The sequence below is a fragment of the Lotus japonicus genome, chromosome 1 (genome assembly GCF_012489685.1).
Source record: "Lotus japonicus ecotype B-129 chromosome 1, LjGifu_v1.2".
NCBI lineage: Eukaryota > Viridiplantae > Streptophyta > Magnoliopsida > Fabales > Fabaceae > Lotus > Lotus japonicus.
This window is the reverse complement of record NC_080041.1, coordinates 128,081,037-128,096,610: the sequence shown is the minus strand read 5'-3', so window position 1 is coordinate 128,096,610 and position 15,574 is coordinate 128,081,037.

Genomic DNA, 15,574 nt, shown 5'->3' with positions numbered 1-15,574 from the left:
CTTTGACAATGAGTATGACACAATTATAGTTTTACATGATTTTTAAATAATATGGCACACTTTAATTTAATTGCTATGAATTAGGATAGGAAATATGGGTCACTAAATAAGAAAAGTGAATTTCAGTCTGACTACTGTAGTGATTATTTTTAAAAAAAAAAAGAGTAAAAATACATTTATCTGATCGGGAAGTTATAAGATGGACAAATTTTGAATTGTTACACCGGCTACAATAGTAGTTGATATAATGATCGTGCATGTATCATTGGTGGACCACTTCAAAATGGGCACACTTTATAACTTTTCTATCTGATCCCATGATGTTTGTACAAGAGTTAACTTAGTTTTTATCTGTTCCTGTCATGAACATTGAGAGAAAATGTAGCCCCTAGAATGTAGAGAGAGATTGCACTAGAGAGAGTAACTAAATTTCATGCGTGTATTGAGTAAATGAGCAAAAGTCTCTTACAATTGGTAACCGCCCCCTATTTATAGTGGTGGGGGTTGAGCTTCCCGTGTGTAATTGCCCTTCGTGGGCCCCACTGGCAAGGAACCCGCCGCTTGGTGGGCAAACCTCTAGGCACTGCCCCTCTAGGGGTTCGCCTAGTCTTTTGCTGGCCGAGTGTCTCCTGTGCAGAAGAATCTTTTAAACTCTGGACTAGCTCTTTTTGGTGGCTTATGGGTTGTAGTGTGGTTTTTGTTCTCTTGTTCTAGTTTTGTGGGTTTGGGTTCTGAAATGCTCAGTTGTATTTTTCCTTGGAGGTGTTTGTATGATTTTTTAGAATCAATACTCTTTTTCCTTGTCCAGGTTTTTCCAAGGGGGTTTTATCCTGATAAGGTTTTAATGAGGCATTTTCTTTAAAATCTTTCTTCAAGGAAGGGTGGGGCCGTGGGGGTAGTTTTTTAGGCTTAGCAGGAACTCTGTTGCTGTTTCTTTTTTCCTACAGTTTTTGTAATCCTTTTATTGTATCTCCTTCTCTTTGTATTGGGTTGAAGTACCCCTTGTACTTCCATTCAATATATTCTTATGATGGCTTATCAAAAAAAAAAATAGAGCAAAGTGTGTCTTCAATATGTGATCATCAATCTCTGTTCCCTTGTGATCCATCTAGCAGGTCGTCCGTTGCCACTTTCCACTTGCTTGGATGGCAAACCTCTGGGCGCTGCCCCTCTAGGGGCTCGTTGATAAGTGCAAAATTTACCTGATTTTCTATATTAATTTGGGTACTTATCTGTTCTAAATGTGTAAGTTATCTTTTAAATTATCCCTCAAATAGGTTAATTTAGTAAGTAGATAGTTTATATATAGATATTATGTAAGATATGTTAGTTTTATCATTTAGACTCTTTGGTTTTTATTGTAGGAGAAAAGTCAAGAAGATCCAACTATTTGAAGATCAAAAGGGGCTAAAAATATTGAAGTTCGCTTAAGCCAAAAGTTGGCTCGCTTAAGCCAAACTACATGGCAGTAGCAGTGGCAGATATATTGAACTTCGCTTAAGCCAAATGTTGCCTCGCTTAAGCCAAATTACATAGCAGTAGCAGTGGTTCTGGAAGACAATTCGGCTTAAGCGAGAAAGGGTCTCGCTTAAGCCAAAGAACTTACCTGAACGTGAAGAAACCTGCTCGCTTAAGCGACACCTTTATTAGCTTAAGCGAGATTGCTGTCCTGTTTTATAAAAAGCTCGACCAAATCAGAATTTAATCATCTCTTGACATATTTTGGACCTCTTAGAGAGAAGATTGCATAGAGAAGAAGGAAAGGAACTTTGGGAGCTTTGATCCACCATCCATCGTGCTGGAGACACACCAAGGACGGCACGAGTCACCGCTTTCACCTTAGTTTCCTCTTGTAAGCTTTGTAAGCAATCCATGGATATGGGTTGCTAAGTTTCTTTGTTGGATTTGGATGTAGCCTTTAACTATGACTTGTTATTCTTGATTTCTATATGAAAATATCATTTCTATTACATGATTCAATAGTTTTCTCTTGTTCTTAATGTTATGTTTTAGTTTGCGCACCTAGAACATATCGCTTGATTCGGCGTAAGAGCTGAAGCTACAACGTCTAGAGTCCGACCTAGAGTTAACCATCTAATAAATCTAATTGCTAGGAATAGAGTTAGGTTTGTTAGTCCCTTAAACATCTGAGCTTAAAGATAACTTAGCTTTTCTATGCATGTGAGGAATCAATGTTTAGGAAAGTAAGTTATAGATATCCACTCATGTGAGGAATCAATGAAGTAGGGTAGAAATGGTGTAGATGAATCATGGATAGGAATGAATATTCATGTAGAATCATAGGACACTAATAGTTAAACGGTGAACTCCAATTCCAACAGCTTTCTCTCTTGATATCAATCATCTTTTATTCTCGCTTTATTTAATTTACATTAGCATTTGATCACTAAAATCATCAACCCTTTTGGAAATCCATTGCTTGAGTAATTTCACTAGAGAACGGCATTTGTATTAGCAATTCCCTGCGGATACGACAAAAACCCTATGCTATACTACAATTGAATCTTGAGGATTTTGAAAGTAGTATCAGTGTAGAAAAATCTCTCAACAAAATGGCGCCGTTGCCGGGGAATTGCGTCAATACAAAAGCATTGCTTTAGTTTTCTTACTTTGAGCAATTGTGAATATAGTGTATAGTTTTAATTTCAGTTAAATTTTCCTTGTTGTTGCTAATCTCTTGTGTTAGCTTGTGTTTTCTTGTTCATTCAATCGACTAGCTTAAGAGAAAATAGCAACAACAAGCTTCTGAATCACCCACTTCCAAAGATGCAACGACCATCCCTAAGAGATCAGGTAATGTGGTGTGATATTTGTTTTGATACTCACTATGTGGGTTATTGTCATTTCCAGGAAGAACAAGTTCCACCACCACCATACCTACCATATTACTCCCAGAACATGATAAGATTGCTAGGCTTGAGGATACCTTGGTCCAATTCATGCAGATTTCAATAGTTAACCAAAAGAATACCGAGGCTTCCATCAAGAACCTAGAAAATCAAGTGGGGCATCTAGCACATCAAATAGCTGAATATGGTAAGGTTGTTGTGGAAACAAAAGAAATTGAGAAAGAAAATGAGGAAGAAGGTGAGGAGGAAGAAGAAGTAAAAGAAAAAAATGATCCACCAATTAACAACTCACCTCAAAATTCCCCAAAGGTAAAACATGAAGAGGTTGAGGTAAGCTTTGAAGTTTTTGATGATTTTCAGCATCACCAATGCAATGGTATGATTTATATCGTTGAACATATAGATTCTGTATTTGGTGATAGGTTTGATGAAAATATTTCATTGAATACTTCAAAGAATGTATATAGCTTAAATTGTGAATTAGGGTTGATTGAAAAAAGAAAGAAAAATAATGATTTTTGGATGGCTTGGAAAGGTTTTGATAGAACACTTGATGAAAACCAGGTCAAAAAGCCAAAGAAGCGGAAGGGGTTATACTATAACCCTTTTTTGTGGTCACCATGATAGTTTTTGTGTCAAGCTAATGACGTTAAACAAGCGCTTCCTGGGAGGCAACCCAGTGTTTAGTTGGATTTTCCAGTTTTCTAGTTATTTTAGTAAGTGACATGGTGATTTTGTGAAGTTTCACTTTAATTTGTGTTTTCCTGTGCTTCACATATTTTGGTCACCATATTGAGTATGTTCAAAGGCTTAGAGATCAATGATTTGATGGATTTGTAAAAGATAGGGTTGTGACTTGTTTTTGCATGTGAACTTGAGTAAATTGTGCATCCTGTGATTTTCTGTTTAAAACCTGAGTTTCAAAGTTATAGCAGGTCTAATTTGATGCTTACCATACATATGAATTGATGATTTTTTAGGTTGGTGTGTTTTGAGAAAATTGAGGTATGTAGTAGTGTGCTCATGATGAAAAACAAGTCACTCTAGGTGATTTTCTGCATTAACTGTGCAAAATTGCTTTCCATAACTTTTGATCAAACTCATGTTTGTGATTTAATGTTAGTTTTCAAATATTAGAATAGGAACCAATGTGAAAATTTAGGCTTTGAAGTGAAAGTGCATTAAGACTGCTCATTGTGTAGTTTTCTTGATCTTGGAGTGTGCCATATGGGGATGTACATCAGCTGTGCAGTTTAAGGCCTCTCACAAGTTTTAAATGATATGAATGGTGAGTCTAAGGACTTAGAAAGCTAGGAAAATGTGAAAAGAAGAAATTGAGGTGTTGGGTTGTGAAAATAGCAGAATTGTGTGTAAAGGATGAGTTAGAGTATGAAATAAGAATCTTGTGTCTCTTTTCATGATTTTAGTCTTCACACAAGTTTCTTAGATGATAAGTAAGTGGTTTATCCTCTTATGAAGCATTGAGAATTGATGAATCAAAATTTGAGGTATCCACTTGTGTAAATAGTCAAAAAGAGTGCTAAATTGAATTCATGTTCTTTAATGATTAACATGTGGAATTCAAGTGAATCACAGGTTTAAATTGAAGATAGAAATGCCTCATTATGATTGAAAATCAAGGAAGAAGAGAAATACAAATTTGGAGGTTGGACTTGTGAATTTTGGCAATATTTGACAGTATTCTGCTGCATAATTACAGGTCATTCGCTTAAGCCAGCCAAATGATCGCTTAAGCCAAATTCAGAAAGCAGTTACAGTGTACCAGGGTTCAATTTCGCTTAAGCCAGAGAAAGTTCCGCTTAAGCGACACTTTGAAGAAAAGATAGCACACAAGAACTGGCAAGTTCGCTTAAGCCAGAAAATTCTTGCTTAAGCGAGATACCTATTAAATAAAAAAATCACTCACTCTTTAAAACACAAACCCCACTCTCACACACAATCACGTATCACTTCCTCTCACACACAAGAGCACGTAGCTTGGTTCCATTGCACACACATGAGCAGGATTTTAAACTCCTTGGTTCTGGTTTCTCCATTCTCTCCTTTTCAATTGTACTTGTGAATTGGAGATTTTGGTTTTCTACTTCTCAGGTAAAGTTTTCTCATTTCTCCCTCAATTTGATTTCACATTCTAAAGCTCTAAATTTGGGGATTTTGATTGTGCAAGCACTGATGAGCATTGAGGAATTTGTGGTTCATTAGGAAAAGAATTGCATGCTTTGAATAGGACTGTTTGAGGCTCTTAAGTTTGGTTACGGGATTGTAAACTCAAATTGTTATATGCTTCATATGTTAAAGGTTGTGCACCCTAGGTGTTTGACAAAATGCATGAATGAAAATGTTAAAATTGTCTTCTACCTAATGCATGAGATCTAGGCTGTTCAGGAGCAAATTTTGCAGCACAGACAGGGTCGTGATGCTTGGCCTGAGGACAGGCCGAATTCCAGGGAGGAGGAGAGAGCTGTTGGACATGGAGATGGAGATGAAGCTACTACTTCTGCAGCAGCTAATTTGAGAGCTGATGATTACATGTTTGATGATCAGAAGCAGGATGGAGTTGAGGATTGATGACCACAACCACTGATCCAAGTTCACTTTTATTTTCCGTCATTTCATTTTCTAGCTTTATTACTTTTATTCGTTTATAGTACTTGTTAGTCTGAACTTGGTACTTTGTGTTATTTTGTTGTGTTCTTAATTGCTAGCACATGTTTGGATTTTGGATTAGCAGTTTGTTTTGCTCACTGTTCTGAATTGCAAATGATTGGTTGTTGGTTTAGGTAATGAGCATGGAATATGAAAAGCTAGGTTGAGCATGATGTGTGTTTTTAAAAGTTCATAATTCATTGTGATTGCACTCACTTGGTGTCATTATATGATATGAATGCATCATTCACATGAATGTCATAGGCTCATTTTGAAAATGCTTGAAATCAGGGACTCCTAAGCCTAGTGAGGAGTGTAGCCAAACACTTGGTGAGATTCGAGAGATTCGTCATTGTTTTGCACAATTTTACTTGTTTGAGTCTCTAACTTTTGAATTGCATGGGAATGATAGAAAATGATCAAGACAATTTTGTTCTTTAGTGTACATAAACTACTTAGCCAAATAAGCCTACCATTGATTAGGAATTCCAATTGCACCCCTTTTGAGCCTAAATGGAAATTTTGTTGTTCTTTGTGTATGATCCCGAACTTAAATGACAAAAAAGAAAAAAAAAATGTTTCTCCCATACTTTTTAAGTTAAGAGAGCATTTATGTGAGGATTGTATGCTAATGTGCTAAGTTGGGGGGAGTGGAGGTTTTGATATCTTTTTTGTTTAGTTTTCTATCATTTGCACATATACTGATGAAAAAAAAAATTGCTTGTGTATAGTCTATCAAAAACAAAAAAAAAATAGACAAAAAGAAAAGAAAAGAAAATGATTGAAAAAGAATGGAAATGAGAAGAAAAGGGGTTATGTGCATGAAATTGTCTAAAAAGGGTGAAAAAGAGGATTGGTAGAAGGAGAGTGAAAAAAAAAAAAATCATAATTATTGTAAGAATCCAAATGTAATTGCTCTCTTGACTTGAAAGTATCTTGAAATCTAGAAAAACCAAATTTTTTTTATAACCCTGGCCACATTACAACCCAGAAAGACCTTTGTGATTCTTGAGTTTCCATACAGTTTTAATAGTTGATGAGACAGGTAACAAGTTTGACATGTTGTGAGTCAATGGCTGATTAGTGTGAAACACTTACCTCATAGAGAATTGAAGAGTAGTGAATAGTTTGATGAGAATTTGAATGGTTCCCTGATTGAAGAGTATTGGATTCAATGTTATGCCAATGATTTCATGCTGGTGTGTTTTTGTATCATTACTGTAACCATTTGTTGTGGGCTTCACATGTTCTAGTTGGTAATTGATGCTTGAATCATGCTTGTGAAAAGAAACTTTGACATTAGTAGTTCATAAGCCATGCTTGTTCAAAAACCTTTGTGAATATGTTTTGTTAGCCAGTACCTTTTGTTTGAGGACAAACAAAGTTCCAAGTTTGGGGGAGTTGATAAGTGCAAAATTTACCTGATTTTCTATATTAATTTGGGTACTTATCTGTTCTAAATGTGTAAGTTATCTTTTAAATTATCCCTCAAATAGGTTAATTTAGTAAGTAGATAATTTATATATAGATATTATGTAAGATATGTTAGTTTTATCATTTAGACTCTTTGGTTTTTATTGTAGGAGAAAAGTCAAGAAGATCCAACTATTTGAAGATCAAAAGGGGCTAAAAATATTGAAGTTCGCTTAAGCCAAAAGTTGGCTCGCTTAAGCCAAACTACATGGCAGTAGCAGTGGCAGATATATTGAACTTCGCTTAAGCCAAATGTTGCCTCGCTTAAGCCAAATTACATAGCAGTAGCAGTGGTTCTGGAAGACAATTCGGCTTAAGCGAGAAATGGTCTCGCTTAAGCCAAAGAACTTACCTGAACGTGAAGAAACCTGCTCGCTTAAGCGACACCTTTATTAGCTTAAGCGAGATTGCTGTCCTGTTTTATAAAAAGCTCGACCAAATCAGAATTTAATCATCTCTTGACATATTTTGGACCTCTTAGAGAGAAGATTGCATAGAGAAGAAGGAAAGGAACTTTGGGAGCTTTGATCCACCATCCATCGTGCTGGAGACACACCAAGGACGGCACGGGTCACCGCTTTCACCTTAGTTTCCTCTTGTAAGCTTTGTAAGCAATCCATGGATATGGGTTGCTAAGTTTCTTTGTTGGATTTGGATGTAGCCTTTAACTATGACTTGTTATTCTTGATTTCTATATGAAAATATCATTTCTATTACATGATTCAATAGTTTTCTCTTGTTCTTAATGTTATGTTTTAGTTTGCGCTCCTAGAACATATCGCTTGATTCGGCGTAAGAGCTGAAGCTACAACGTCTAGAGTCCGACCTAGAGTTAACCATCTAATAAATCTAATTGCTAGGAATAGAGTTAGGTTTGTTAGTCCCTTAAACATCTGAGCTTAAAGATAACTTAGCTTTTCTATGCATGTGAGGAACCAATGTTTAGGAAAGTAAGTTATAGATATCCACTCATGTGAGGAATCAATGAAGTAGGGTAGAAATGGTGTAGATGAATCATGGATAGGAATGAATATTCATGTAGAATCATAGGACACTAATAGTTAAACGGTGAACTCCAATTCCAACAGCTTTCTCTCTTGATATCAATCATCTTTTATTCTCGCTTTATTTAATTTACATTAGCATTTGATCACTAAAATCATCAACCCTTTTGGAAATCCATTGCTTGAGTAATTTCACTAGAGAACGGCATTTGTATTAGCAATTCCCTGCGGATACGACAAAAACCCTATGCTATACTACAATTGAATCTTGAGGATTTTGAAAGTAGTATCAGTGTAGAAAAATCTCTCAACACTCGTCCAGTCCACAAGTCCACAAGATACCGAGCTCGAAGCATGAGATCAAAGTGTGTCTTCAAAATGTGACCACCAATCTCCGTTCCCTTGTGATCCTTCCAGCAGGTCGCGCGTTGCCACTTTCCACTTGGTACGACGTTCCTCGGCTGGCGGTTTCGACCAACGCGCATGAACTATTCCCAAGCTTCTAGTTGCAATAGCTTCCCCGCCCAAGAGATCACCTAACCGTGCCACTTGGCGAGATCAACAAAGCCTATATAAAGCGCGTAGGTCACCAACATGGCGTAAACGAAACATGAACAGCCAGTTGTCGTAAGGAAATACATAAATACATGAACTGCCAACTGACGCGGAAACTAGAAAAATGGTATACAAATGCCTATAAGATGAAGGAGTCGTGATGGCCTGCCGCATGTGAGGTGACTCGCTGAATAGAAGCTCGCTCACTTGGTGATATGGTCTCCCGCCAATCTCTCCCGCATTTGCCCCTCGTAGCGTCTTTATGGATCAAGTTGCTTTCTGGGCGAGTTACCTAATATGGCAAGGGGGCACGCCCAGTCCACAAGTCCACAAGACACCGAGCTCGAGGCATGAGAGCACAGTGTGTCTTCAAGCTGAAGTCGTCGCCGCATCATCTCCAGGAGAAGATTCGCCCCATATGCACGCATTCTCTCGCCGTAGTCCACAAGTCCGCCAGACTCCATGTCTAAGTCATGAGGGCTAAGAGCGTCCTCACTCATCGCATCGCCATTGCCATCTCGTTTTGACTTGTTTCTTGTTTATAACATTTCTCAACTACAAAGAATCACCAGTTGACTCAAGAATCATAATTCGAATTTCATCATTTCCAACAGATATATCAAATCATACAATTCAGTTATAAGTATGCAATCACTCAAACCATCAAAGAGAGATCAATCGCCAAAGATGTGTCCTTGTCGGGAACATAAGTAAAGTTATTGTAAAACAACACGACAAAGTGTTAATAAAACTGAGTTGAAAACCAACTTTGTCAAAGAATTTTGCACTTTTAAATTGAAAATTGTTTCTCATGCCTTGAAAGACATTAATTTGGCTTGCTGGCCATTTTCAACATGGGTCGCCACCTTTTAGCGTAGGGTCACCACCGTTTGGCGTGAGGTCGCCATTCTTTAGCCGGGAGGTCGCCACCTTTGGCGTAAGGTAGCCACCCTTTAGCGGGGAGGTCGCCACCCTTTGGTGTAAGGTAGCCACCTTTTTGGCGACTTTTGTGTGTTTAGAGACTGAGTCTTAGGCTAGGTCGCCACCCTTTGGCGTGAGGTTGCCACCCTTTGGCATGAGGTCACCACCCTTTAGCGTGAGGCCGCCACCCTTTGGTGTGATACTTCATTTTAATGAAGCATTCGTCCCACTTCGGGACTCAACAATGTGCTTGGGTTCCAATGGCCAGTTGGATTACCAAAGTTGTGCTCAGTAGAATGTTGCCCTTATTCTGTGGAGCGGGTAACTTGTACCCCACAGATCGCCAAAGAATCCGGTTGTTACGTGAGCTTTTCCGGGGCTAATTTAATTCGTAGTGGTTTCACTTTGTAACTGAATCGCCGCCTTCGGGGAGCTTGTCCAACCCAATAATGAACCGCTTATGAAAGAGTTTTCAAAACTAAACCACAAGTTCATTAGAATGCGAAAGAATTTTCATAACTTTCATATGCCACTTTCATATATTTTCACAAAACTTTGAAAGGTATGCCTCAATTTTCCAAAATTTTCAAAAAGAAGTCTTACTAAAAGTTAAATAACCCATCAACACAATAGGAGAGGTATGGGGCCGTCATTAAACACATAAACAAGTAATTTCATTGCATCTTTCAATTCATCTGTAGTAGTGCATAAATCTGAAAGTATACAACTTGGATTTCAAGAAGACAAAGCAGACACGCTATTAGTACAATTCAACTTAAGAAACATTAAAATTAGATGGAAAGCATTAACTTCAGAATCAACTTTGACTTCAAGTAAAGAGCATCCATTCATCAAAATTAAAGTTCATTATTTTATAACTCAAACAGTTCAAATTCATATAGTGATCTAAAACATCCTCTGCAATTAGACACTTTCCAAAGGTACATCTTATTAAAGCCAGGAGATTGTTCCTCAAATAATCAATTAAGGATTTACCATCAAAACAAATTAAGAATTATCTATGCAAGAGTATATTCCACTGGAATTCGAATAGTTATCAAAGAAAATCACTATTGTTTGTGCAGGCAGCATGCAGATTATGCAGATAGTTTATTAAATAGAATTAAAAGAAAGATTTGTCAAACCATGATTTTGTCTCAGTTCCATATTTTGTGCTATTCAAGACCAGCCATTTTTTGTTCGCATGCCCTCTCCTAGGATGCATCTTCATCATCCTCCATTCCATAAAGTAATTGGTGTGGCAGAAAATTGGTTCTTCATCTTCAGATTCTAAACATTCTCCCGGTGCCTTTTACTTTTTCTTTACCATCCTCTTCACCGTCACTCCCCTGCCCAGTGAGTTGGCCATGTGCACACATGCCTTTCCTGAACTTGAAACTTATATAACAGAAGGTGTAAAGGGCATTTTGATGAAATGAGAGAAAATATATACCAAGAATGAGCATGTATATCAGAATGTGCATCCCTAAAGTTGAGTCTCGCATACATCCAGCAAAGGAGATTGACAAAGAAAGTTTCATTTCATTATTTATAATGCAGGTGTGTCTCCTTTGTTGTAACATACAGATTTATACAAACAAGTAGTCCATCACCAAATCAACATATTCTCTGGGGAAAAATGAATATAAAAATGATACAGCCAAGAAAAGTCAAATAAATTAATTAGTTGCAGTAAATAACATCAGGTGCAAGTGTGCACCAAATGACTATGGCAAAAACCAGTATTTGGATTATGATAAGTGGCTGCACATATGGAGCCATATCAAGGAAATTCGAAACCAGCACCATCATCACTCATAATAAGCAAACCACATGAACTAATATAGCAATTACTTTCTAGCAATTCCAACACATAAACGAATTAACAAGAGCTGTACTTAAACATAATGAATTTTATTGTAACCTTGTGCTAATGTGATGATCTATTTGAAATCAAGTGCCAAGTCCAAAATTATTTACAGAACTTACCCTTTCAAGTTTAGGAGCAAACAAATAACAATCTGCATTCGATGTTTCAGTCATCACATTATCATTGAATTCAAAACCTATATCACACATGAATAAACACAGAAAGTATGATAGAACTCAAGCACGTTTAAATTCTCTTGAAATTAGAACTTTAAAACAAGTCAAATCAAGAGAATCACCACTCAACCTAGAGGACTCAGGGAGAGTATTAAAGTCCATTTTATCAAACATTTAGCCTACAAGAAAACCATACCAAATTGTTTAAGGGAAATCCACTTAGTCTCCACATCAGACAGATAGCAATCATGAACATGAATGTAGAGTTCCATGGTAAGAAGATTAAAAGCAAAATTTAAAGGACAAGCTCATAGAGTGAAGATTGCACTCGAAGTTGAATGGCGCAATTGTGGCGTTCGACGAAGCAACGTTTCGCGGAAGCATGATCAAAATTGAGAATGTCAGGGACCTTAATTGAAATTCTTAAGTTTAGGGATCTCATTTGCATACCCATGTCAAGTGGGAGACCAAATAACAATTAAGCCAAATTCAAATTACATTAGACAAAATAAATGCTTCAAATCTTCACCTTCTTAATTATATTTTCACCACATTTTTTCTTGATTGAGATAATCTAGTTTACCCAATAAGTGTCAGTTACACAAGTAAAAAGTGATTGTTTGAACCTCTAGATCGAGTGTTTAAAATCTTTAGCCTTCACCATTTTGTGACGCTTTAACACCGCTACAGAATATTTTAGTGGTGGCGGTATGAACCGCCAAATATGGGCGGATATGGATTAAAAACGATAATTCACTATTTTAAATGACCAAAATCAATGAAAAATTCAAGGCATATTTAAAGGTACCAAAATCATATTTAACCAATTTAGATTTCACCAATATTTAAATTTTAGAAAACAAGTTTTTATTATTTTAATATTTTCTTATTTCCATACAACAACAACAACAACAACAAAAAGCGCAGAGGCTATGCTGTCTGTTCTATTTTGTCCCTCCAATTAACGAAATTGTCAACGACATGGGCCTACCTTCTCATCGGAGACAGTGAGGCACTGAACTGAACAAGACACTGTCCTCCCTCCATGGCGCAAGATAGCGAAGAGACCACTCAGTGAAACTGAAGCTGCACTACTACCAGCTAGGACTACGTCAAATATTTGTTTGACACAACCTTTACTTGCAACGGCTACTTTCTGGGTAAACCTATCTCAGTTATTGCATATGGTCCCCAATCTCTACCAAACCAACCTTTTTAACAGAGAGAGTTCTAATAATTTCTATGTTCATGCTTGTAACCTGTATTTGTTGTGTTCTTTTGAAACAAAAATAAAGAATAATTATCCAAATCTTTTACGAATAGTTTTCTGTATTTGAAACATGGAGTACTACTGCTATATATGTTTTCTTTTTAAGGTAGACCAATGGTATCTAACGAGTACTATTGCTACTTTTTCTCTTTCATTGACATATGTTGGTTTCATCTACCGTCTAACTGACCCACGGTGCCTCAGTTCACAGACATTCGTTGATTTAATTGTTTTTATGTTTTAACGGTTCAGATTAATTAGATTTTTAAAAAATCATTTATTAAATATATATTACTTTACTAAAAAACCCTTCTCCTTTCTCATGCTTCCTCCACCCCACCACCGTGCCCTCCCTTTGCAGAACCACTGTATCGCCATATGCTTGATTTTGAACGCTGAACCCTTTGGTCCTTATGAGAAGCTTGTGAAAATATCTTCAATGCCTGATTGGGTACAACCCGCCTTCAAAGGAATGACGCAGTTGAATAGGGTTCAGAGAAAGGTATATGATGCTGCACTCTTCAAGCCTCCACCCAAAGCCAACCCTCCAAAAACCCAGATCCAAAATAGCATCTCTTCAATAGCAAAACCCAGACCCAAAATTGCATGGCTTCAACAACAAAACTCAGATCCATAACAAATCTCTGGTACCAAACACTCATCCCCTGTGATTACAATTTGCGGAAAAAACAGATGTGGTGAAGAAAGGCAGTGGTGTGGGAGAGAAGAGGGGCTGTAGAGGGTGGCGGTGGCGGTTGTGGTTGGGAATGAACGGTCGCAGATGCTATCGGCGCCATGGTGGTCGAGAGGCAAGGGTGGTGGAGCGGTGGCTCAAACCGACGGTGTGCGATCTTGAGTGGTGAAGGCGGAGGAGGGTGGCAGCACTGGCGGGTGGAGGTTGCGGCGGCGGAGGAGCTGGGGTGGAAAGGGAGGAACAACAATAACAGTGTGTGAGACAGGGAGGAAGAAAGTGAGTGAAGGGGATGATGTTGTTGGTTTGTTGAAATCCAGCATCAACTTTGGTGGCCACCGACAGTGAGAGAAACAAAACTGGAAAAGTGCTAGAACACAGTGAAGGAGAAGTATGGAATTGTTTTAGTAATGGAGGGTATTTGTGTCTACTCACACAAAAATAAAAACTGAAGCACCGTGCGTCAGCAGTTTGAAACTGACACACGGTAGATGCAGCCACATATGTTATGTAAAAGTGCTTTAACCCAGCATAATTGATATTTCACAATTTTTTTTTCTTTCATTTGTTATAGCAAAAAAAAAAATGGACATTGCACACACTTAAAATAAAAAGGACAGAACTTTTATTTATAGATTGAAATGAAAATCGTCTAGTCATATTGTACTTAATTACAGATGAGGATCGTCATTATGTCTATTCATCCTCCAAGTGACTGAGATGAATGACTTTTTGATGGCGTTTTGTAAAGTTTTTTCTCTCAAAATTATTGAGGTCATGTTTAATTTTATAAGACCGAATAACTTAAGTAGGAGGGGGTTAGGATGCATCACTTCTATTCATTCTAATGATATTGACATGTACCTTGACTTCCCTATTTTTAATAAAAGGGCAACCAACCTTGAATTCCGGTCTATAGTGGATAAAGTAACCTCTAGAATTGCTTCTTGGAAGAGTAAGATTTTGAATAAAGTGGGGCTTGTTATCCTTGCTCAATCTGTTTTAGCTTCAATGTCAACTTACAAAATGAATCACATTTGGATGCCTTAAGGAGTTTGCGATTCCATTGACTCGCTGATGCATAAATTTGTGTGTAAGTGAGTGGACTAGAGAGGAATTCATTTGGTTAACTCGAACACAATTACTCAGTCCAAGAAGATGAGAGTTCTTGGTCTTCGAAAAACTCGTGATCAGAATGTTGCTCATTTGGGCAAGAATGTGTGGTAGATAGTGCAAAGTAATAACAAATTGTAAGTTAGAATTATGAAGTTATCAATAACAACTTTGGTGTACTTTTAAAATTTTGGTAACTTTAGTTTTTTTTTTTGAAATTACCGACGGTTGGAGCTTCTCCTTTTGAAATTATTGACGATCGGAGTTGTTGGTAACCTATAAACCAAAGTATGCATAAATTTTTCCTCACACCTCCTTCTTCTTCTTCTTCCTCTCATACGTTTTCCATTTATCCTTCCTTTATTTTTGTGATTTTATTAGCTTAATTTAATATTTTATAGTATATTTAGGAATTTTATGGAAGTATAATTAGACATCTATGAAACTTTGCATAGTGATTTTTTTTAATGAATGAAAAAGGGCTAATCCTTATGAGGATGAAAATGTCACCTTTGTGGAAGTAACTTTCAAAAAGGGGACATTTACATCCACAATATGATTTTTTTCAGGCTAATTCAAGTACTAATGGTAATTGTCGATTGTTTGAATTGTCCATAACTACCGGCGCCTTTTGGCAATGATCGACATGAAAAGTTTACCGGCAATTCCAATACCTATAGAAAATGAGTTGTCATCAAGCCGTCGGAAAAATTCAATCACCAATGACATGTGGTGATTATCAATGGCTTTTCACGGGGATGAGCGTTTTCCTCCCTTCCCATTGTGTCTTCGACATCCTCAATAACAGTCACCGCATCATCACCTTTTATTCGTGTCGCCTCTCATGATCTTGATGTCACTTTCCATTCACCTAACTCTTGCGTGGCATCGTTGTGGTCTTGCGAAGGAAGAAAGAAGAGGCCAAAGAAGAAGAAGAAGACGAAGATTAAGGGAAAAGGGGGAT